General features: G+C 38.0%; 2 long non-coding RNA genes across 2 annotated transcripts in view; one reads left to right on the top strand and one right to left on the bottom strand.

Moving 5' to 3' along the window:
* LOC309609599 overlaps window positions 1-23364 on the bottom strand; it is a 387652-nt gene that overhangs the window by 310959 nt on the left and 53329 nt on the right. The gene's annotated exons all lie outside the window — the stretch shown is intronic.
* LOC309609593 overlaps window positions 1-23364 on the top strand; it is a 475588-nt gene that overhangs the window by 471 nt on the left and 451753 nt on the right. Inside the window, exons 2-4 of the long non-coding RNA XR_014233497.1 lie at window positions 257-321; window positions 3944-4106; window positions 18708-18801. This is a non-coding gene — a long non-coding RNA (uncharacterized lncRNA). The remainder of the gene's footprint in view (window positions 1-256; window positions 322-3943; window positions 4107-18707; window positions 18802-23364) is intronic.

Genomic DNA, 23364 nt, shown 5'->3' on the forward strand with positions numbered 1-23364 from the left:
TGGCAATCATAGATCGCACGCAATAGGTAAAAATAATAAAAGTAGTCACCGTAATATTTCAAAGCCAAAGGAAAACAAGGACCTTGCAGGAAAAATTAATACATGCACCATGGCCCACCTGTGCCTTGAGTGCTGACAAATCCTGATTGAGAGCGCTACCAGGCTAGAAGTAGTACTTGCCGGATCCCTCCGTCAGGGGAGGATTCAGGCCTACAGGACTTGCCAGTGAAGTCTGTGCCTTGACTTACTCTTGCAGGTGACTGAGGCCACAGGAAATGATGGAGACCTCCGAGCCCATCTGGGGACACCCTCCTCCTCTGGGTGAGGAGATACACTTGCTTGTGGCAAAAACTGAAAACTTATTTTTATCCTTTCACCTCTACACGTTGTTTCTTGCATGTTGTCTGCCAAAGCATGCTTTGGGGCTGCTTAAACTCCTCATTATTGAGGAGTGGAGATCGCTTGGAGAGTTGAGACTTTAACTTCAACTCATGCCCATTGATTTCCACTGTGGCAAATTACCTGTATGAACACACCATTCACGAGGGCGGGAAGAGACTCAACTGGTAAGTTGAGGCACACCACTTTAGATATGATGCCCCATCCTCTTCTTTCCAGCTACTGTTAACATCCACCCCACCGCCTTTTTTTTTAAATGATGTACAATTAGAAAATATTTATAATGAGGGTACTTCAGTTTTGAGTTATTATTTTGCCTGCTTGGGAGTGTCAAGGCACACCCCAGTCATGGTATGGATTTTCCAGCTCAGTCTCTCTCATCTATTTCATGTAAGGAAAATCAGGCTTAGTGCACTGGAGTTTTTAAAAAGAAGAAAGATGCCATTATACACGTGCCATTAGGTGTAGGCATGGTGCCACGAGTATGGTGGCCTGCTCATTGATGTGTCACGCATGTGACAGATAATCAGAAATTGGGTACCGTTTGGGGGGGGGTTGGCTCATTTTCTTTCCCCATTCTATATGCTCCTTATATTATTTCATCTTCTTTTGTGAATTCCATTTACATCCATATGCTGATATTTACCACATCTATATTTCTAGCCCAGATCTTTCTCCTAAACTCTAGACCCATGTATTTCAACCACCTGTAGGTTGTCTCAAATTGAATGTTCAAATGTAACAACGTATCTAGAATTAAATTTCACCACCCCTGAAACTTACTCCTTTTCCTTCTGAGTTCACTATCTCAAGGAATGATACCTGCCTCCATTCAGATGACTACTGCCCCAGAAGCCTAATTCACATTTCCTCATTCTCACCACCACCTCTACAATCAATCAATTAGCAAGTCCTAATGAAGCTAGCAACTAAATATATCTCCTATCTCTATAGACATTATGCAAACTCAGCCCCCCATCAGCTTCTTGCTTGGATTACTGACACAGCCTCTTTCCTATCTGGCATTCCAGTCCTTTCTCCACAGTGCAGTCAAGTGATATCCCAGAAGCTCACATCTGCTTCTGTGACTCAACTGCCTAATTCCTTTCTCGGGCTCCCATTGTCCTCAAAGTAAAGTTTAAATTCTTTAGAGTGACTTATGCAGTGTTTTTGTGTGCTTGGCCTCTACTTACCTCTTTAACTCATTTTATTTGCTCATCTCTCTTTTACTCCAGGACCTATTTGCAGTTCTCTTCCCATGCTGTGCTCTTTGCCTTTGGCCTTCCTTCACATGCTGGTCCCTCTGTCCAGATCACTCTCTGCCCCTCTTTTGTCTGATTGGTTGGCCCTTCGACTTAAGCATCCCTCTTTTGGAGGAGGTTTCCCTGAGTCCTGTTTTAGCTATCCCTTGAATGCACTCCCAGCACATCCGGTATTCACTGGAATGTAATTGGCCATTTTCACTCTAGTACTTCCTAAATAATGCTTAATGTGCGATAATGACTTTGCATATAACCATGTATCCTATATATCCTTTACGGGTTTTACCAGTTACGTGATGTTGATTAAGTTACTTAAATTTTCAGTACCTCAGTTTCTTCATCTGTAAGTTGGGAATACAATAAACACTCTCTTATCTGTTTTCCATTTATCAGTTTACTGGATTACCTATTATTCTCTGTTTCCTCTCTAAGATTTATGGACTAATGCCTAAGACTAGCTGAAATCTAGTGGCTACCGGCCCCTCCCCAGTACTCTCTTTGCTCCTACCCACTGTAGTTCCAGACTTGTTTATATCTATAATTACACAATTAAATATTGCATCTACCAGAAGTAACTTCATTTCTATAATAATGAATTTGAAGCTTGGGAAAGATTCTTTACAGGTAATCACTAACATGCAATGCTATCAGATTAGATTTGGGTGAGACAATTGTAAAAACTGGGGAGAAATTAGAAATCTAGATTTCTTCACACACCTTGCTTTGCAAGCATCTTTAAGTTCTTGTTCCACTTTAAAGTCATCATAATTGGGAATCAATTAGCAGAGGATGTTTTATGTGTGTGGCTTGTGCTTACTCAGAACTTCACATAGTTTTTGAGAAAGCAAACTATGATGATATAGAAAGTCACTGTTGCACATTAAATATAGCTAATCTCCATCTCAGTATATCCTGAACCATTCAGTCAATAGAAAGATGAACTAGTCCAACATAGGAACTTAAAATCAATGTAATATTTTCACAGATTTCCCAAACCCTTCACAAACTACAGGGCAGAACCTCCATGGCGTGTCTCCCTGAGCAGGTGAGGACTGAATGTCTTTGAGGTCTCTCACAGCCCTGTGCAGTTTCTTTTAGTACCTAAACAATAGGGATGAAGACACAGTGCCAGGAAAGATGGTCTGTATTAGAGGGAAAAAAGGAACATACAATTTTGTTTAATCTCCCCAAATTGATCAGTGAATAACAGTGACCCCCAAAACAGCCTTAATGTGTCACTGAATTCTCTGATCCTCTCATGGTGTAGTTATTCTGTAGTTATTCAGAATAACTACATACGCGCGTGTACACACACACATACACACACACACACACGGTGCAGTAGTATCAAATGGCAATTCTCAGCTCTTGTGGCTAATCTTTCATAAATAAGGATTTAGTGTGAGGTGATCAGATTCATTTTGAATGTAGGTCTTTTAACATTTGGATTAAAATGCGATCAAGTGTTGAATTTCTCTACTCCTTAGAGGTTTATACTGGTTAACCGGGTAGTTGAAAATTGACTCTCCATTGGAAATGACCTAAATCACACTGGACAGTTTCTCATTTATAACTTTGTCCTGGAGAATGGCAAGGTCCATCCATTTTCAAAACAGCCTCCTACCCTCCATTCTGTGGTTAGTACAACTCAGCCCCAGTGCTCTTTTCAGTTTTCCTGTTTTTTTTTTTTTTTTTCTCCCTCTGGCAAGTGTGAGACTTTCTTATCTTGAGTGCTGGCAAGGGCAATGACTCACCGATAAAAAGTAATAGAGGTGCTAAGCTGTCAGTTTTAACATCCAAGGACAAGAATGAAAGCTAAACACTCAGTACTTGCTTTATCATTACAATGAATGACACAGTTTGTGTAAGTGTGAACTGTGAAAAGGGAAAAGAGATAAGGCAAAGGAGGAAGAAAAGCACAAAAATCCCCAGATACTGATGCCAAAAGCAAATGTTGCTGTACTCTGTAACCTAACCATATCTTTTCCCATTCATTAAGGCATTTTAGAAGAAATAGAGAACCTCCTTTACTCACAAAAAAGTTGCCATGCTTCGCTTAAAGAGCGGGAGAATAGAATCTTACTTTGCAAAAACCCTGCAATAAACATGTCTGAACTCTTTAGAAAATATTTAGAAAAATGAATTTAGCCACGCATCTGTTTCTGTCAAGTTGGCCAATTGTGCGAAATTGCTTGAATTGAAAACAATCTTATCTGCATGTTCACTTAACTATAAATTAAACATATGCTAGCTTTTATTTTACTCATTTCTTCACCCTCTAGGAATAATATGTGCCCTGAGGAAAACTCATATGGTGGACAAAACTGGGTTCCCTGGAAATCACCTCAGTGGAGGCTAGAGCTGCTGGGAGCTGGGAGCCCTGTGGTGGAGGTGGGAAATGAGTGAAGATTCACAGCGGCTGTGACCCTCAGTTTTTTCTCAATGGTGAGTGTCCTTCCCCAGGAACAGAGCATTTCTGTGTGTGGTCTTCAAATTTCTCCACTCCTTTAAGGACCTCAGGACATTTTCTCTTCTTCCTACCCTGTTCCATGTCTGTCTCTAGCCAGCAGCAATACTAAGACTCCCCTGGGAATCTCGACACATAGATAATAGCCCACCCTGTCAGAAATGCAGAAATCCAAATGCTTGAGAATTTGTTACAGGGGCTGCAAAGGTGGTCCCGAGTCTGACACTGAGGTCAGAAGCCCTGTAACTTTGGCTGACTGAACAACCATATGCTTCATTTTCTTTACCTGTAAAACAGGGTGAAGAATGTTACATCAGTACACTATAAAGTTCCTGATAGATTCTAGTTCCTATTACTTAACTCTCAAATTGCTGTTTTCTTTTCATTATTCGGGGAGATAAAGCGAGTTAACTACAGAAACATTCTCCTGCTGGGATTATTGACCAAAAGAATGTTGGAATTAAATAAACCCTCAACTATTTGTCCTAAGTAACAGGAGGAAAAGAATTAATGCTTAGATGGAAAACAAACCAAAAACATTTTTTAACTTTCATATAAAACCCTTAATTTGTGTGTTATGACAGCATACTGTACAGATCCTGAGATATTTTAATAGGAATTTTGTTATGCCATCTCAGAAAGTTACTGTATAACTCAATTTGTTATGATTTGTGCCATGAGGTCAAAAAGAATGATTAGACATATTTACTAAAAATATTCCCATATCCCTCCTGGGAACTTTTCTGAAGAATATTTTTCTCCCACTTCTTAGATGAACAATTGGCCTATATACTAAGAATTAATTTGCATTTCCAAACCAGAAGAGGGCTTATAAATGAGTTACTTACTGCTTTTATTTATAGTTTCATTCTCTTACACATTGGATATTCACCCAGACCTGACTATCAAACTATTAAGGTGACTTTGTCATGAATAGTCTCAAAATCAAATTCCCTGAATTCAAAACTCTGTATCTGTCCCTAAATCTAAGGATCACTATCAAGCTACAGAATTCCCAATATTGTTCTGTGTAAGTATTTTCAAATGGAGAATGAAGAAGGATTTTCGGCTTTATCGGGTCCCTTTCAACATGACACTGTGCTCCTATTACACTGAAGGCAGAACAAATACTTTCCTGCTAAAATCTTAAGTTTTCAGCCCAGAGATTTACACACTTGTATTATGTTTAAACATACATACAAAAAGATTTCCCGGGAAATACTGACACAGAGCATGAAGAAGCTTTCGAGGGCACCTTGCTTATCTGCTTGCCCCCAGCACAACCATGTCTGCAGCAGGCAGCCTCCTCCACTCCCATGGCAGTGATCTCAGACTTGAACAACTTTTTCAGTCTGAGCATTTATCTTTAGAGCCCACATAAATGAATTCCCTCTGCTCTCTTGCTGCCATTTGAGCGTTTCTGCTTCTTCTGGGCAAAACAGAAGCTATTACCAGAAATAGTCCTTAACTTTCCTCTTTGCAGATTAAATAACTGCAGTTCTTTTTTTAAAATTTATTTTTTTTTAATTTTATATTGGAATACAGTTGATTAACAATGTTGTGTTAGTTTCAGATGTACAGTAAAGTGATTCAGTTATACATATACTTGTATCTATTCTTTTTCAAATTCTTTTCCCATTTAGGTTGTTAAATAATATTGAGCAGAGTGCCCTGTGCTATACAGTAGGGTCCTTGTAGGTTATTTTAAATATAGCAGTGTGTATATGTCAATCCCAAACTCCCAGTCTATCCCTCCCCACACCCACACCCCCACCCTCCCCCAGGATCCATAAGTTCGTTCTGTAAGTCTTTGAGCCTGTTTCTCTTTTGTAAATAAGTTCATTTGCATCATTTTTTTTTAGATTCCCCATATAAGTGATATCATATGAGTGTGTCTTTGTCTGACTTACTTCACTTAGTATGATAATCTCTAGGTCCATCCATGGTGCTGCAAGTGGCATTGTTTCATTCTTTTTAATGGCTGAGTAATATTCCACTGTATATGTGTACCACATCTTCTTTATCCATTCATCTGTCAATGGACATTTAGGTTGCTTCCATGTTGTGGCTACCGTACACAGCGCTACAGTGAACACTGGGATGCACGTATCCTTTAGAACTGTGTTTTTTTCTCGATATATGCCCAGGAGTGGGATTGCTGGATCAGATGATAGCTCTATTTTTAGTTTTTTAAGGAACCTCCATACTGTTCTCCATAGTGCTTGCATCAGTTTACATTCCTACCAACAGTGCATGAGGGTTCCCTTTTCTCCACACCCTCTCCAGCGTTTATTGTTTGTAGACTTTTTGATGATGGCCATTCTGACTGGTGTGAGGTGATACCTCATTGTAGTTTTGATTTGCATTTTTCAAATAATTAGTGATGTTGAGCATCTTTTCATGTACCTCTTGGCCATCTGTATGTCTTCTTTGCAGAAATGCCTATTTAGGTCTTCTAATTACAGTTTTTTTTAAATTTAATTTTATTTTATTTTTATACAGCAGGTTCTTATTAGTTATCCATTTTATACATATTACTATATACATGTCAATCCCAATCTCCCAATTCATCACACCACCCCACCCCCTGCCACTTTCCCCCCTTGGTGTCCGTATGTTTCTTCTCTACATCTGTGTCTCAATTTCTGCCCTGCAAACCGGTTCATCTGTACCATTTTTCTAGGTTACACATATATGCGTTAATATATGATATTTGTTTTTCTCTTTCTGACTTACATCACTCTGTATGACAGTCTTTAGATCCATCCATGTCTCTACAAATGACCCAATTTCATTCCTTTTTATGGCTGAGTAATATTCCATTCTATATATGTACCACAACTTCTTTATCCATTCATTTGTTGATGGGCATTAAGGTTGCTTCCATTCCCTGGCTATTGTAAATAGTGCTGCAATCAACATTGGGGTGCATATGTCTTTTTGAATTATGGTTTTCTCTGGGTATATGCCCAGTAGTGGGATTGCTGGGTCATACAGTAATTCTATTTTTAGGTTTTTAAGGAACCTCCAAAGTGTTCTCCATAGTGGCTGTATCCATTTACATTCCCACCAACAGTGCAAGAGGGTTCCCTTTTCTCCACACCCTCTCCAGCATTTGTTGTTTGTAGATTTTCTGATGATGCCCATTCTAACTAGTGTGAGGTGATACCTCATTGTAGTTTTCATTTGCATTTCTCTAATAATTAGTGCTGTTGAGCAGCTTTTCATGTGCTTCGTGACCGTCTGTATGTCTTCTTTGGAGAAATGTCTATTTAGGTCTTCTGCCCATTTTTGGATTGGGTTGTTTGTTTCTTTAATATTGAGCTGCATGAGCTGTTTATATATTTCAGAGATTAATCCTTTGTCTGTTGCTTCATTTGCAAATATTTTCTCCCATTCTGAGGGTTGTCTTTTCATCTTGTTTATGGTTTCCTTTGCTGTGCAAAAGCTTTGAACTTTCATTAGGTCCCATTTGTTTATTTTTGTTTTTATTTCCATTATTCTAGGAGGTGGATCAAAAAAGATCTTGCTGTGACTTATAACAAAGAGTGTTCTTTCTATGTTTTCCTCTAAGAGTTTTATAGTGTCCAGTCTTATATTTAGGTCTCGAATCCATTTTCAGTTTATTTTTGTGTATGGTGTTAGGGAGTGTTCTAATTTCATTCTTCTACATGTAGCTGTCCAGTTTTCCCAGCAGCACTTATTGAAGAGACTGTCTTTTCTCCATTGTATATCCTTGCCTCCTTTGTCATAGATTAGTTGACCATAGGTGTGTGGGTTTATCTCTGGGCTTTCTATCTTGTTCCATTGATCTATGTTTCTGTTTTTGTGCCAGTACCATATTGTCTTGATTACTGTAGCTTTGTAGTATAGTATGAAGTCAGGGAGTCTGATTCCTCCAGCTCCATTTTTTTCCCTCAAGACTGCTTTGGCTATTCGGGGTCTTTTGTGTCTCCATACAAATTTTAAGATGATTTGTTCTAGTTCTGTAAAAAATGCCATTGGTAATTTGATAGGGATTGCATTGAATCTGTAGATTGCTTTGGGTAGTGTAGTCATTTTCACAGTATTGATTCTTCCAATCCAAGAACATGGTATAACGCTCCATCTGTTGGTATCATCTTTAATTTCTTTCATCAGTGTCTTGTAGTATTCTGCATGCAGGTCTTTTGTCTCCCTAGGTAGGTTTATTCCTAGGTATTTTATTCTTTTCATTGCAATGGTAAATGGAAGTGTTTCCTTAATTTCTCTTTCAGATTTTTCATCATTATTGTATAGGAATGCAAGAGATTTCTGTGCATTAATTTTGTATCCTGCAACTTTACCAAATTCATTGATTAGCTCTAGTAGTTTTCTGGTGGCATGTTTAGGATTCTCTGTGTATAGTATCATGTCATCTGCAAACAGTGACAGTTTTACTTCTTCTTTTCCAATTTGTATTCCTTTCATTTCTTTTTCTTCTCTGATTGCTGTGGCTAGGACTTCCAAAACTATGTTGAATAATACTGGTGAGAGTGGACATCCTTGTCTTGTTCCTGATCTTAGAGGAAATGCTTTCAGTTTTTCACCATTGAGAATGATGTTTGCTGTGGGTTTGTCGTATATGGCCTTTATGATGTTGAGGTAGGTTCCCTCTATGCCCACTTTCTGGAGAGTTTTTATCATAAATGGGTGTTGAATTTTGTAAAAAGCTTTTTCTGCATCTATTGAGATGATCATATGGTTTTTATTCTTCAATTTGTTAATATGGTGTATCACATTGATTGATTTGCATATGTTGAAGAATCCTTGCATCCCTGGGATAAATCCCACTTGATCATGGTGTATGATCCTTTTAATGTGTTGTTGGATTCTGTTTGCTAGTATTTTGTTGAGGATTTTTGCATCTATATTCATCAGTGATGTTGGTCTATAATTTTCTTTTTTTGTAATATCTTTGTCTGGTTTTGGTATCAGGGTGATGGTCGCCTCATGGAATGAGTTTGAGAGTGTTCCTTCCTCTGCAATTTTTGGGAAGAGTTTGAGAAGGATGGGTGTTAGCTCTTCTCTAAAGGTTTGATAGAATTCACCTGTGAAGCCATCTGGTTCTGGACTTTTGTTTGTTGGAAGATTTTTAATCACAGTTTCAATTTCATTACTTGGGATTGGTCTGTTCATATTTTCTATTTTTTCCTGGTTCAGTCTTGGAAGGTTATACCTTTCTAAGAATTTGTCCATTTCTTCCAGGTTGTCCATTTTATTGGCATAGAGTTGCTTGTAGTAGTCTCTTAGGATGCTTTGTATTTCTGCGGTGTCTGTTGTAACTTCTCCTTTTTCATTTCTAATTTTATTGATTTGAGTCCTCTCCCTCTTTTTCTTGATGAGTCTGGCTAATGGTTTATCAATTTTGTTTATCTTCTCAAAGAACCAGCTTTTAGTTTTGTTGATCTTTGCTATTGTTTTCTTTGTTTCTATTTCATTTATTTCTGCTCTGATCTTTATGATTTCTTTCCTTCTGCTAACTTTAGGTTTTGTTTGTTCTTCTTTCTCTAGTTCCTTTAGGTATAAGGTTAGATTGTTTATTTGAGATTTTTCTTGTTTCTTGAGGTCGGCTTGTATAGCTATAAACTTCCCTCTTAGAACTGCTTTTGCTGCATCCCACAGGTTTTAGATCGTCGTGTTTTCATTGTCATTTGTCTCTAGGTATTTTTTGATTTCCTCTTTGATTTCTTCAGTGTTCTCTTGGTTATTTAGTAACCTATTGTTTAGCCTCCATGTGCTTGTGTTTTTTACGTTTTTTTCCCTGTAATTCATTTCTAATCTCATAGCGTTGTGGTCAGAAAAGATGCTTGATATGATTTCAATTTTCTTAAATTTACTGAGGCTTGATTTGTGGCCCAAGATTTGATCTATCCTGGAGAATGTTCTATGCACACTTGAGAAGAAAGTGTAATCTGCTGTTTTTGGATGGAATGTCCTATAAATATCAATTAAATCTATCTGGTCTATTATGTCATTTAAAGCTTGTGTTTCCTTATTAATTTTCTGTTTGGATGATCTGTCCATTGGTGTAAGTGAGGTTTTAAAGTCCTCCACTATTATTGGGTCACTGCTGATTTCCTCTTTTATAGCTGTTAGCAGTTGCCTTATGTATTGAGGTGCTCCTATGTTGGGTGCATATATATTTATAATTGTTATATCTTCTTCTTGGATTGATCCCTTGATCATTATGTAGTGTACTTCCTTGTCTCTTGTAACATTCTTTATTTTAAAGTCTATTTTATCTGATATGAGTATTGCTTCTCCAGCTTTTTTTTGCTTTCCATTTGCATGGAATATCTTTTTCCATCCCCTCACTTTCAGTCTGTATGTGTCCCTAGGTCTGAAGTGTGTCTCTTGTAGACAGCATATATATGGGTCTTGTTATTGTATCCATTCAAGCCTGTGTCTTTTGGTTGGAGCATTTAATCCATTCACGTTTAAGGTAATTATCAATATGTATGTTCCTATGACCATTTTCTTAATTGTTTTGGGTTTGTTTTTGTAGGTCCTTTTCTTCTCTTGTGTTTCCCACTTAGAGAAGTTCCTTTAGCATTTGTTGTAGAGCTGGTTTGGTGGTGCTGAATTCTCTTAGCTTTTGCTTGTCTGTAAAGATTTTGATTTCTCCACTGAATCTAAATGAGATCCTTGCCGGGTAGAGTAATCTTGGTTGTAGTTTCTTCCCTTTCATCACTTTAAGTATATCATGCCACTCCCTTCTGGCTTGTAGAGTTTCTGCTGAGAAATCAGCTGTTAACCTTATGGGAGTTCCCTTGTATGTTATTTGTCATTTTTCCCTCGCTGCTTTCAATAATTTTTCTTTGTCTTTAATTTTTGCCAATTTGATTACTATGTGTCTTGGCGTGTTTCTCCTTGGGTTTATCCTGTATGGGACTCGCTGTGCTTCCTGGAGTTGGGTGGCTATTTCCTTTCCTATGTTAGGGAAGTTTTCGACTATAATCTCTTCAAATATTTTCTCTGCTCCTTTCTCTCTCTCTTCTCCTTCTGAGACTCCTATAATGTGAACCTTGTTGAGTTTAATGTTGTCCCAGAAGTCTCTTAGGCTGTCTTCATTTCTTTTCATTCTTTTTTTATTCTGTTCCACAGTAGTGAATTCCACCATTTTGTCTTCCAGGTCACTTATCCGTTCTTCTGCCCCAGTTATTCTACTATTGATTACTTCTAGTGTATTTTTCATTTCAGTTATTGTATTGTTCATCTCTGTTTGTTTGTTCTTTAATTCTTCTATGTCTTTGTTAAACATTTCTTGCATCTTCTCGATCTTTGCCTCCATTCTTTTTCTGAGGTCCTGGATCATCTTCACTATCATTATTCTGAATTGTTTTTCTGGAAGGTTGCCTATCTCCACTTCATTTAGTTGTTTTTCTGGGGTTTTATCTTGTTCCTTCATGTGGTACATAGCCCTCTGCCTTTTCATCTTGTCTATCTTTCTGTGAATGTGGTTTTTGTTCCACAGGCTGCAGGATTGTAGTTCTTCTTGCTTCTGCTGTCTGCCCTCTGGTGGATGAGGCTATCTAAGAGGCTTGTGCAAGTTTCCTGATGGGAGGGACTGGTGGTGTGTAGAGCTGGCTGTTGCTCTGGTGGGCAGAGCTCAGTAAAACTTTAATCCGCTTTTCTGCTGATGGTTAGGTCTGGGTTCCCTCCCTGTTGATTGTTTGGCCTTAGGCGACCCAACACTGCAGCCTACCTGGGCTCTTTGGTGGGGCTAATGGAGACTCTGGGAGGGCTCATGCCAAGGAGTACTTCCCAGAACTTCTGCTGCCAGTGTCCTTGTCCTCATGGTGAGACGCAGACACCCCTCGCCTCTGCAGGAGACCCTCCAACACTAGCAGGTAGGTCTGGTTCAGTCTTCTATGGGGTCACCGCTCCTTCCCCTGGGTCCCAGTGTGCACACTATTTTGTGTGTGCCTTCCAAGAGTGGAGCGTCTGCTTCCCCCCGTCCTGTCGAAGTCCTGTAATGAAATCCCATTAGCCTTCAAAGTCTGTTTCTCTAGGAATTCCTCCTCCTGTTGCCGGAACTCCAGGGTTGGAAGCCTGGTGTGGGGCTCAGAACCTGCACTCCAGTGGGTGGACTTCTGTGGTATAAGTGTTCTCCAGTTTGTGAGTCACCCACCTAGCAGTTATGGGATTTGGTTTTATTGTGATTGCACCCCTCCTACCGTCTCACTGTGGCTTCTCCTTTGTGTTTGGATGTGGGGTATCTTTTTTGGTTAGTTCCAATGTCTTCCTGTCGATGATTGTTCAGCAGTTAGTTGTGGTTCTGGTGCTCTCGCAAGAGGGAGTGAGAGCATGTCTTTCTACTCTGCCATCTTGAACCAATCTCTCCTGCAGTTCTTCTTAATTCTTTCTTCCATGTACTACTGTTCCTCTAGCACCCTTGTGAGGAACAGAAATGTCTTCCTTCTGTTTATTTGCCTTGTAAGATGTAGTGGAAGTAACAGAAGCTTGCACCTCCACAAATGAGGATATTCAATATTTGTCAAGCTCTCACCATTCTTATTATTCTCTAAATATTCAGTATGTATTAACTCAGTTATTTCTTGCAACCACCATGTAAGGTATCATCCCTGTGTTAGCAGATAAGGAAATTGAGGTATGGAGATGCTAAGGAATTTGTCTGTGGTAGAGCTGGGATTCGAACCCAGGCAGTGTGACTCCACAGTGTATTCTCTTAACCACTGTGCACACTGCTTTCCACTAGCGTCAGAAGAAACAAGGGTTTCCAGGATCTTCCTTAGTGCTCAAGAGAAGGGGGATCCAGTCAGCAGACTGGGATCAATAAGGGAAGCAAGGAAACCTGCCTGGTAATTCTTGAAGATGATCAATTACAGTCACTCCCTCTCCTTTCCTTCCTTCCTTCTTCCCTCCTGTCTTCATTGATCCAAGTTTGAGAGAAAATATTTGTCTTATGCAGATGTATGAATTAGTCGCTTTAGGTTCTGATTTATAAAAGTTGGTGTCCCTGCCTGGGTATCAGAATGGTGCTTGAAATCTCACCATTAGAGATTAACTGTATATGCTTAGGCATGACTGTCTCCCTAAAGTTCTCTTCTGTAATGTCAGTACACCCCCACTTCCAGGAATGTTGCATAAGGTGGCGTTGGCATTTAGGGTCGATGTTCTGTGAAACTACATATGGCTTGCAGAAGAACGTTGGTGGTTGATAGTCAGAAGAGACAAAAAGATGTAGAAAGGGAAACAGGCTTTGCTTTCTTTACAATTTTGTCTAGGGCTGTACCTAACTAGGGGAACCGTGAATGGGATACATGTGATCCAAGAAGGCCAGAGAAATGAAATATTAATACTAGAGATTATATTTCAATTGTTGAGACACTTTGCATGTGATAGCAGAATTCTCTTTTAGTTTTTGGTTTATTAGCTAATGCTAATTTTTATGCTTTTTAAACTCTTGTATAGGATACGGAGAAATTTTTTTTAAAGTGTCCCAGATCAGCTAGTTTTGAACTCTAGTTTCCCAAACAGCTTTTTGAAAAAGGCTACCCTTCAAACCCATTGCTCCACGAGCAACTCAAAGGCTTCCCTTCTTTAGGGGACTCTGCCCAGGTCCCTTCAGTGATGTTTGAATTAGAGTCTTTCTCTCATTCAAAGACCCAACTCAAGTTATAAGATAGTAGCTTTCATTATCTTAGCTTATACTTATTAAGCCATCCATCACCATGACAAATAATTTTATTATGAATAATATAATAGACATCATGAAAATGAACTTGCTGTAATTCTGATAAAAATCTATATTTTCTAATATTATAAGAGAAAATGCTAGAGATACAAGCTACCCTGTGTTAAAAGTTGTGAATTAATTTTTAATGGATTAAGAGCTCTCATCTATGATTTTATGAGACTCTACACAAAAATAATTAATTTAGAAGTGTATTGATTTTTTCAGATATTTCTTAAATATGTTATTAAAAATAAAGTTTAGCTGAACAGTTTGTCCTAGAACATTAAATTATTTAATGTAGTGGTAAAATTTTTAAAAGCCAAGGAGTATCTTAAAAACAGAAATTTGTACAAAACCTTTATTTCACCTAATGAAAGTACACCTAGGAAGTTAATGGAAACATGGATAATTATAATTACATTAAATGCTGGCGGATCTGTTCCAAAAGGATTCTATAGCATTAGAAGTTGATGATAATCATTTTCCTGAAGTTTGTGATTATTCACTGAAATTCATATGCTTGGGAAGAGAACAATAAAATGTACCATATATTTTCCTTGTAACTTTGAACCTTTTCCTATAGTGTTAGTGAGAGTAGATGTTAATGTCTCAAGGTGAGGGTAGAATTCTCCATCTTGTTAGTAATTATACTTGACTTCTTGTGATCCAAGATGAGAATGTTAGAAACAAAATTATGCATAATTCAAAGATACTGACTGCAGTCACAAAAGCTCTTCCTAAAAGTTTTACCCTAGGCAAAAACATAATTTTTTTAAAAAATCAGCTTTTATAAAATCACTCAAATGTAGCCTGCTTGACTCCATTAAAAATAACTGGAATAGCCTAAGACAATCCATATTTGGGAACTCAGATGTGTTTTATATGTGACTAGATCTGAAATTAAGAGCAATCATCTTCTTGAAACTCTGATATTTAAAAGAATAGAAGGAGGTTTAGTTCATAGAAACTTTAAACTATCTATCTTCTTTTATTATCCTTAGCTCTAAAACTTTATATTGAATATGATTCCTCTGTCTACCATTTAGAAGGCATAGGATACAATGATACAATTAACAGATACTAGTGTTTCTCCAAGGGTGGCCAGTATAACTCTAGCATCAGATACAGGGGAGGCTTACCCACATAAAGACTATTTGGCCCTTTTCCCAACTTACTGAATCAGAAATTCTACAGATAGGTTCTGAGGATCTGCATTTTAACACACCCTCCACAGTTTGAGAATCTGCAAAGTGCTCCTCTGGAATTGTCGGGGACTAATTTTCCTGTATTACCACGTAGCGTTTCTTATGGTTTCTTTCTGTGGGTGATGAAACCCTTACCATGAGTGCCTGAAACTCCTCTCTCTTCCCACCCTGCTCTGTCAAATGTAGACAAATCATAAAGAGCAAAGAAAAAGACACTATGATTCTATTGTGAGTGATTGAGGTTGCCTGGGACCAGTATGGAAATTTGGAAAAAAGAGGGATACTTGCCCATATGTTTACATGGATGAGGAGAATACATGTTGTGGTGCCAAGCAATAGATACTTAGATGATAGAGAACAATATATGCTGCTGTACGAAGAAATGTGTACAATGAGCCAGAACTGAAATATCAGATATCCCGACAGGCCACACTATTCAGTTGTCTAAGACAAAAGAAGTGCTTAAATAAAAGTTATGGAAGATCCAGAGATCAGGAAATTCCTGAGTATATTTCTATTACAGCACTCATCAGAGGATGTGTGACTCTGTGTGTGTGTGTGTGTGTGTGTGTGTCTGTGTGTGTACTGGCTTCTTCCCCATGATGGGAGCTCGTTGAGCCTTTGAGGCCCTAGGCAGACTGACAGTGATCCGTGAACAGCCATCTCAGCTGGTAGCACTGCCTGTCCCACAGCCACGGACTCCACAACTCTTCTCTCTCTGACAGCTTACAACCTACCTCCCTCATCAGCAAGTCCTGTCAGCTGTGTTTTCAGAATGTGTGCTAATTCTCACTAGTCTCAGCACCTCCACTCCCACTCGCCTGTTCCAGCCATAATCCTCTCTCCCCTGGATTCATGGAAGAGCCTATTACCCAATCTCTGATGCCTCTCTTGCATCCCCATAATCAATTCTCCACCAAGCAGCCCAAATCTTCTTTTTAAAGATAAACCAGATCCCTCTCCTCTCTTGCTCAAAATCTTCCCGTGGTTTTTCTCACACTTGGAATAAAATCCAAAGTTTTCCCCGTGGTCCACGAGGCCCCACAGGATCTGCTTTCTTCCCCAACCTCATTTCCCACCACTCCACTGATATTGAACCACTCTCACTCTGGCAACACCACCCTTGCTCCCCTTCCTTTTATTTCTGGAACATACCAAGGTTTTTCTCACCTGAGGATGGTTTCTGCTGCTGTTCACTGGACCTAGAATGTGCTTCCCTGATCACCCTCTAGCTCGTTCTTGCCTCACTAAGGTCACCGCTCAAATTTCACCTGCCAGAGAAACTTTTCTTACTGCAGCTTCAAAATAGCTTCCCTCCCCTCCATGCCCCTGGGCAATCTCTAGTCCTTACCAGACCTATTTTTTGTGTTTGTAGTATCACTTTCTGAAATTACATTGTACACATATTCTATATGTATATATATATTACTATATATATTACTGCTTACGTCCTCCACCAGAAGGCAAGCCCTCTGGCTGAGTGGGAAGTTGGTTATGTTGACCACTGAAACTCCATGCTGGAGCAAGGTCTGGCATGGCTTAATAATCAGTCAGACTTCATTGAAGGCCTGCATCCCCAAAGCTGTCACATAATCTGTGACTATTAGAAGCTTTGCATTTCTGGTTGCAGATATTTCCCTGGAGCAGAATGTGCTCCTTGCAGATGAGTGCCCTTACGTGGTCCTCCCCTCTGCCTCCTTGATCATATTCTCCCATTGGAACACATTTATTTTCTCTTATTTGGAAGAAGGAAGTCAAGGAGAAGGCTAGTTCTCATTAACTGAAAAGGAATTTGGGGCTTATTTCATCCTGTAGGATAATCTGATGCCGCCCAACAGAAGGATATAGGGTGACATTCAAGTTATCATGAAACAAGTCAATATCAGAGATAAGACAACAGAGACTTTATAATGGGCCTCTTCCATTTGTTTCTCTCTTTCTTACTCTATATCAATGAGAACCCAAATAGCCTATAAAAATCCACCTGTTATTGGTATTCTTCCTGGTACAATTTCAGATTCCTCATCAAGATTCTCAGAGGATACCAGTTTAGGTTTTAGAGACTAATAGCCTCACTGTCACATTTCTAAACAGAAAGTCTTTATGGGACAAAAAAAACCTTTAGAACATGGGTAATTAAAAAGCTGAGGAATCTTGGGCAGTACAGTGGCCTTATGGAAAACTGTATTGCTATTAATACTTTAAGAAGTGTCTTGAGATTATCATCTGCTGTCATAGGGAGAGAAGTATGGCCTTTGAGAATCTTATCCAAATATTTGGAAAATGACATTAACGGTGAATGCAAATAAAATCATAAGATTGCTTCATGTTGCAATTCTCCCTCATCCTTAGAATCAGTTTGAGGATCATTTCGCATTGGTAGACAACTGCTTCCCACGTGTGAATTAAGGTTAAATTATACCAGTGATGTCACTGATGTGGAATAAAAAGTGTTGTGATTTTTAGTGATGGATATTTCACCACAGCTGTGGGCAATGTGTTCCATAAAGACTGGTATAAATCTCCCAGGAGCCATGTTAAAACCTTACCCTTGCAACTCTTTAGCAACATAATAATGATTAAAAATGGATGCGAAAGTCATTTACCCACAAGGTCAGTATTTTATGTATTTCCTAGTTAATAAGTAAGAAAAAAGGTTCCGATATTATTATACACATGATATATTAGGCTAACGTCCAGCCCATACTTTATTATTAAGCAAGTGTGCCAATTAAAATAAGAGGGTGATCAAATATAGTAAGAGTGACTGTCTGGTTTGAAATAAAAGTATAAGGACACGGTGCGTTTGAACTTTAAATATTTGAAGAAAAATAGCCTGGGTCAAAGGTAGAACCAGATTTTTTTTTTCTTTAAAATCTTTAAGACTGCCTGCTCTTATTTTGGTTGGATTAAAGCAGATCTTTTGCATTCCCGTAACCTGGGTCAGAGCCAGCCTGGGGGGGATGGCTGTGTGCCCAGCAGACCCACTCTGCGGGAACTGCCATGGTGGCCCTTTCCACAGGTGTCCTCCACAGAGCACACTTCTCTCCTTGTGGGGTCTCAGTGATTCACCACTGAATTTTCATTGAAGAAAGAGAGTTTCTCAAAATGGGAAAAGGAAAACAACACCCAGCCACCAAAAACAGGCAGCTGTATTTAGCATAGAGAAAGTGAATTATTCCTTTTATGTGTTGTCCTTCACCTGTATGTCCAGATCGGATGTGACGTGACTCTGAGCAGATTGCAGCCTTTACCCAAGACATCTCTCTGTCTGGGTCCTACTTGGCCACATTTTCAGAAGGACTATTTATTTGAGTCATTTCAAAAATAAAGACTCCTGGGTTGGGGTTGTCTGGGGGTGATGGTTATCCAGGATGGTTGAAGGCTCAAGAGTGAATGTGAATAATGCGTTTGCCATCTGTGTTCTGAGCTCATGTATTCACGAGTTCGGAGAATGCACAAATTATTTCTAGATGATTTATCGCAATATCTCCTGAATCTAGCCAAGTGCCTAGCACCTAGCACATTTTATGTACTCAGAAGAATGTGTGTGTGTGTTGAAATGAATAAAAGGAAAATGAAGAAACTTAAAGTGGGAAAATGAAAATGATGCTAAGTATCAGGTCTAAAAAGTAGTATGTGGCCATTTTCAGGGAACTACCCAGAACTCTGACCTGGAAGAACGAGGCTGTTGAGCACAGGACAGATCAGTGTGGGTGTTCAGGACGAAGACAGGAACTTTGCAGGGTAAGGATATTGGTTGCCTTTCTCAAAGGTCCTCATAGTGTGGGAACAAGGCTGGCCTGGCAGTTTCCAGAAACCGTTCATGACAGCACACACCCCCCAGCGGACACATCTCCTCCTCTGGTAAGTCCCACCCAAGAATACTTGCCTCCCTGAACAGTGCCTTCTGTCCTTGTGGCATCCCGTCCTCCTGCTTTCCCTGCCAGAGAGTACATAAATCTTAAGAGCACCACGGATTGGCCTCTAGGCCTGGAAGACATAGAATGGTTTCCAAAGACACTTAATTTGCAATCAGGAAGTAGCTCAGACATCCAGCTATTTTGGCTTAATTAAGAAAAAAGATCTTTTGACAGCTACAAGTGGAAAGTTCTTGGGACAGGACAACCTTTAATAGCCCCAGACTTGGCAACTTGCAAAAGAAATGCTGCCAGTTTTGATTTTAAAACGAAGGCTATATTTCTGCAACATTTAAACAATTGGTTGATTGAGTGAAACTATCTCCCCAATGTAATTTGACAACATGTAGATGAACAGACGTTTGATTAATTCATCTTACAATCACGTGTCAAGATGTTGCAAAAGTGGGCTGATTTCTGTTTCACACAGCTGAGATTTATGATATCATTAAAGAGCTAAGGTTCAGTGACTTTAAATTATGCTTGAATTATGACTTAATGTCTTACATTAATAACGGTGGGATATGTAGATTTTCTTTAAAACTTAGTGTGACTTTTTTGGCTTTTAGTGACATTTATCAAGGATAAGTAGGTGCTGAGTACTCAAATGCACTTTAACCATGCTTTTATATTATGCTTAGAAAACTACAGTAGCCTCTTTGTTTTGCATTTTATGATGCTAATCTCTCTCCTCCAGTCTATCCTATACTGTTAAGGAAATGCCCTTAAATATTATTCAATAGTATAATTTTCCTCCTCAAAAACTTCAACACTATATATGTGCACAAATCTCATTATAACCAATCTAAGTGAACATATGGAAAATAATAAAAGTATCGACAGATATACATGAAGGTAATGAATATGGAATGTTTGGTTGCATTTTAGAAATTCTTGTTCCTTATCTGTGTTTTCTTATTTTCTGCAATGAGTACATCTTGCCTATGTAAAAATTATTTAAATTCCCTTTCATATTTTTAAAGTTTCAATAATTCCCATTTCCTTGATTAAAAAAAGAAATAGGAAAAGGACAAAAAGTGAAAAGCATATAGGAAGAATGTAGAAATAATCCAGGTGTATTAGTTATCACTATCAATATAAGTAAACTAAACTCTCCAGTTAAAAAACAAATGTCATTCTCCAAAGAAGACATATAGATGGCCAAATAGTATATGAAAAGATGCTCAACATCAGTATTAGAGAAATGCAAATCAAAACTACAATGAGGTACCACCTCACACCGGTCAGAATGGCCATCATCAAGAAATCTACAAACAATAAATGCTGGAGAGGGTGTGGAGAAAAGGGACTCCTCCCACACTGTTGGTGGGAATGTAAACTGGTATAACCATTATGGAGAACAGTATGGAGGTTCCTTAGAAAACTAAATATAGAACTACCATATGATCCAGCAATCCCACTCCTGGGCATATATCTGGAGAAAAACATAATTTGAAAAGATACATGCATCCCAATGTTCACAGCAGCACTATTTACAATAGCCAAGACATGGAAGCAACCTAAATGTCCATCAACAGAGGAGTGGATAAAGAAGATGTGGTACATATATACAGTGGAATATTACTCAGCCATAAAAAAGAACAAAATAATGCCATCTGCAGCAACATGGATGAACCTACAGATTGTCATAGTGAGTGAAGTAAGTCAGGCAGAGAAAGACAAATATCATATGCTATCGCTTTTATGTAGAATCTAAAAAAAATGGTACAAATGAACTTATTTACAAAACAAATAGAGTCACAGATGTAGAAAACAAACTTACGGTTACTGGGGGGAAAAATGGGGAGAGGGATAAATTGGGAGATTGGGATTGATGTATACACACTACTATATATGAAATAGATAACTAACAAGGACCGACTGTATAGCACAGGCAACTCTACTCAGTACTCTGTAATGACCTATATGGGAAAAGAATCTAAAAAAGAGTGGATGTATGTATATGTATAACTGATTCACTTTGCTGTACACCTGAAACTAACACAACATTGTAAATCAACTATACTCCAATAAAAATTTTTTTTAAAAATCAAAAAAAAATGTCAGATTGAATTTAAAAAAAAAAAAATTTATTTATTTATTTATGGCTGCGTTGGGTCTCTGTTGCTGTGCGCAGGCTTCCTCTAGTTGCTGAGAGTGGGGGCTACTCTTTGTTGCGATGTGTGGCTTCTTATTGCGGTGGCTTCTCTTGTTGTAGAGTACGGGCTCTACAGGCTCTAGGCATGCAGGCTTCAGTAGTTGTGGCACATGGGCTCAGTAGTTGTGGCTTGCGGGCTCTAGAGCGCAGGCTCAGTAGTTGTGGTGAACAGGCTTAGTTGCTCCGCGGCATGTGGGATCTTCCTGGACCAGGGCTCGAACCCACGTCTCCCACACCGGCAGGCGGATTCCCAACCACTGTGCCACGAGGGAAGCCCCAGATTGAATTTTAAGACAAAAATTTCCAGCTATATTCTTCTCATAGGATATATACTTAAAACTTTTGGATAAAATTTTAAAGTCAAAGGACAGAAAAAGTTTATCATTCAGTGGTAAACAAAACAAAGTTGGTATGGTTATTTTATTATCATAAAAAGTAAACTTTAGTCAAGAGGCATTCCTAGGGATGAAGACTTTAAGTCAATCCTAAGATATAATAGTTCTCTTTTATATGCACCTAATAATGTAGTCTCAGATTGTACTAGGGGATCTTATAATACAACTCTCAGTAACTTATAGATCAAGCAAACAAAAACATCAGCAAGGAAATAGAAGATTTGAAAAGTATGATTAACAAGTTTGATCTGTTTAACATTATCAGAGAACATTGTACTCTATAACTGTAAAAAAAATTTTTTTTCAAGCATACCAGGAACCTTATGAAAACTGACTACATTCTAAAGCATAAAGGTACTCTCAACAAACGTCAAAAGATTGGTATCATATAGCTTATATTTCTTAAACACAATCCAATGAAGTTAGAAATTGATAACAAGTTTGAATCTAAGTTTCAAACTCTTAAAACACATAAAACACTTAAAAACACAATTTCAAAGAACTCATAGATTTTAAAAAACCTAATTAAAATTATAAATATTTAGAAGTAAATGGTAACAAAAATATAGTAAAACTTTTGGTAGAAACTAAAGTAAACTTTGGAATGAGTTTTATCTCCTTAAATACTTTCGTCAGAAGTAGGCTCAAAATTAATGAGCTAGATTGTTTATCCAATAATACAAGGTTGGTTTAATGGTAGAAATTAATTAATATAATTTACTATATTAACAGGTTAAAGGAGAAAAAGTATTTAATTATATTAATAAAAACAGTTAAAAACAAGTTTGACAGAATTCAGCATTCATTCATGATAAAATGCCTTAGCAAGCTTGGAATAAAATTGAACTTTCTTAACCTGAAAAAGGTCTTATACAAAAGTGTACAGTAAGTGTCATACTCAACGTGAAATGTAAGAAGCATTCTTTTTATAACCCAGAACAAGCCAAAGATGCCTACTGTCATTGCTTCTAACCAATATGAAATCAATGAGAGAGTTTTGCAAGTTTATTTGATACCAAAATAAAAACACAAACTCAATTCTATATCCATGTACCTACAACAATCATGAAATGTAATTAAAATGAAACAGAAAAATACATTTTTTCTAGTATTCCCCAAATCAACAACAATGGCTAATCACCACCACCAAAAAAACCTGTCAAAATATGCATGCCTTTTATGGAGAAAATTATAACATTTTGTTGTATGATATTAATAAGACCTAAACAGATACATGTATACTATGTTCTCAGGCCTTATATTATGAAAAAAGTGAATTCTCTCAAATTCTACCTAAAAATTTAAAGTAATTCTAACTTGGTTTTTCATGAACTTGAATAAAGTAATTCTGAAATGTATGTGGAAGAGCAGAGATGATCAATGTGGTGTTACTTGCTCAACCAGATGTTGGGACAGTGTGTGTTGTCATAGAAAATGACAATTAGACCAATAGGAACAAATAAAGAAACTGGACAGATCCTTTTCTATTTGGAATTTGAATTTTAGAAGAACAGGCATTGTAAATCAATAGGAAAAGGAAGAACAATGTAATAAATGATGCTGGGAACAGTGATAATCCCTGTGGAAATAATAAAATTGGAGCCATATCTCATCTCACACACAAAAATTTTAATTCCAGGTGGATTAAGTGAAATGCAATATTTAAAACAGATACTTTGAGAAGGCAATATAACAGAGTATCTTTTTTTTTTTTAACATCTTTATTGGAGTATAATTGCTTTACAATGGTGTGTTAGTTTCTGCTTTATAACAAAGTGAATCAGTTATACATATACATATGTTCCCATATCTCTTCCCTCTTGTGTCTCCCTCCCTC

This window comes from Balaenoptera borealis (assembly GCF_965194805.1).
Source record: "Balaenoptera borealis genome assembly, chromosome: 13".
Lineage (NCBI taxonomy): Eukaryota > Metazoa > Chordata > Mammalia > Artiodactyla > Balaenopteridae > Balaenoptera > Balaenoptera borealis.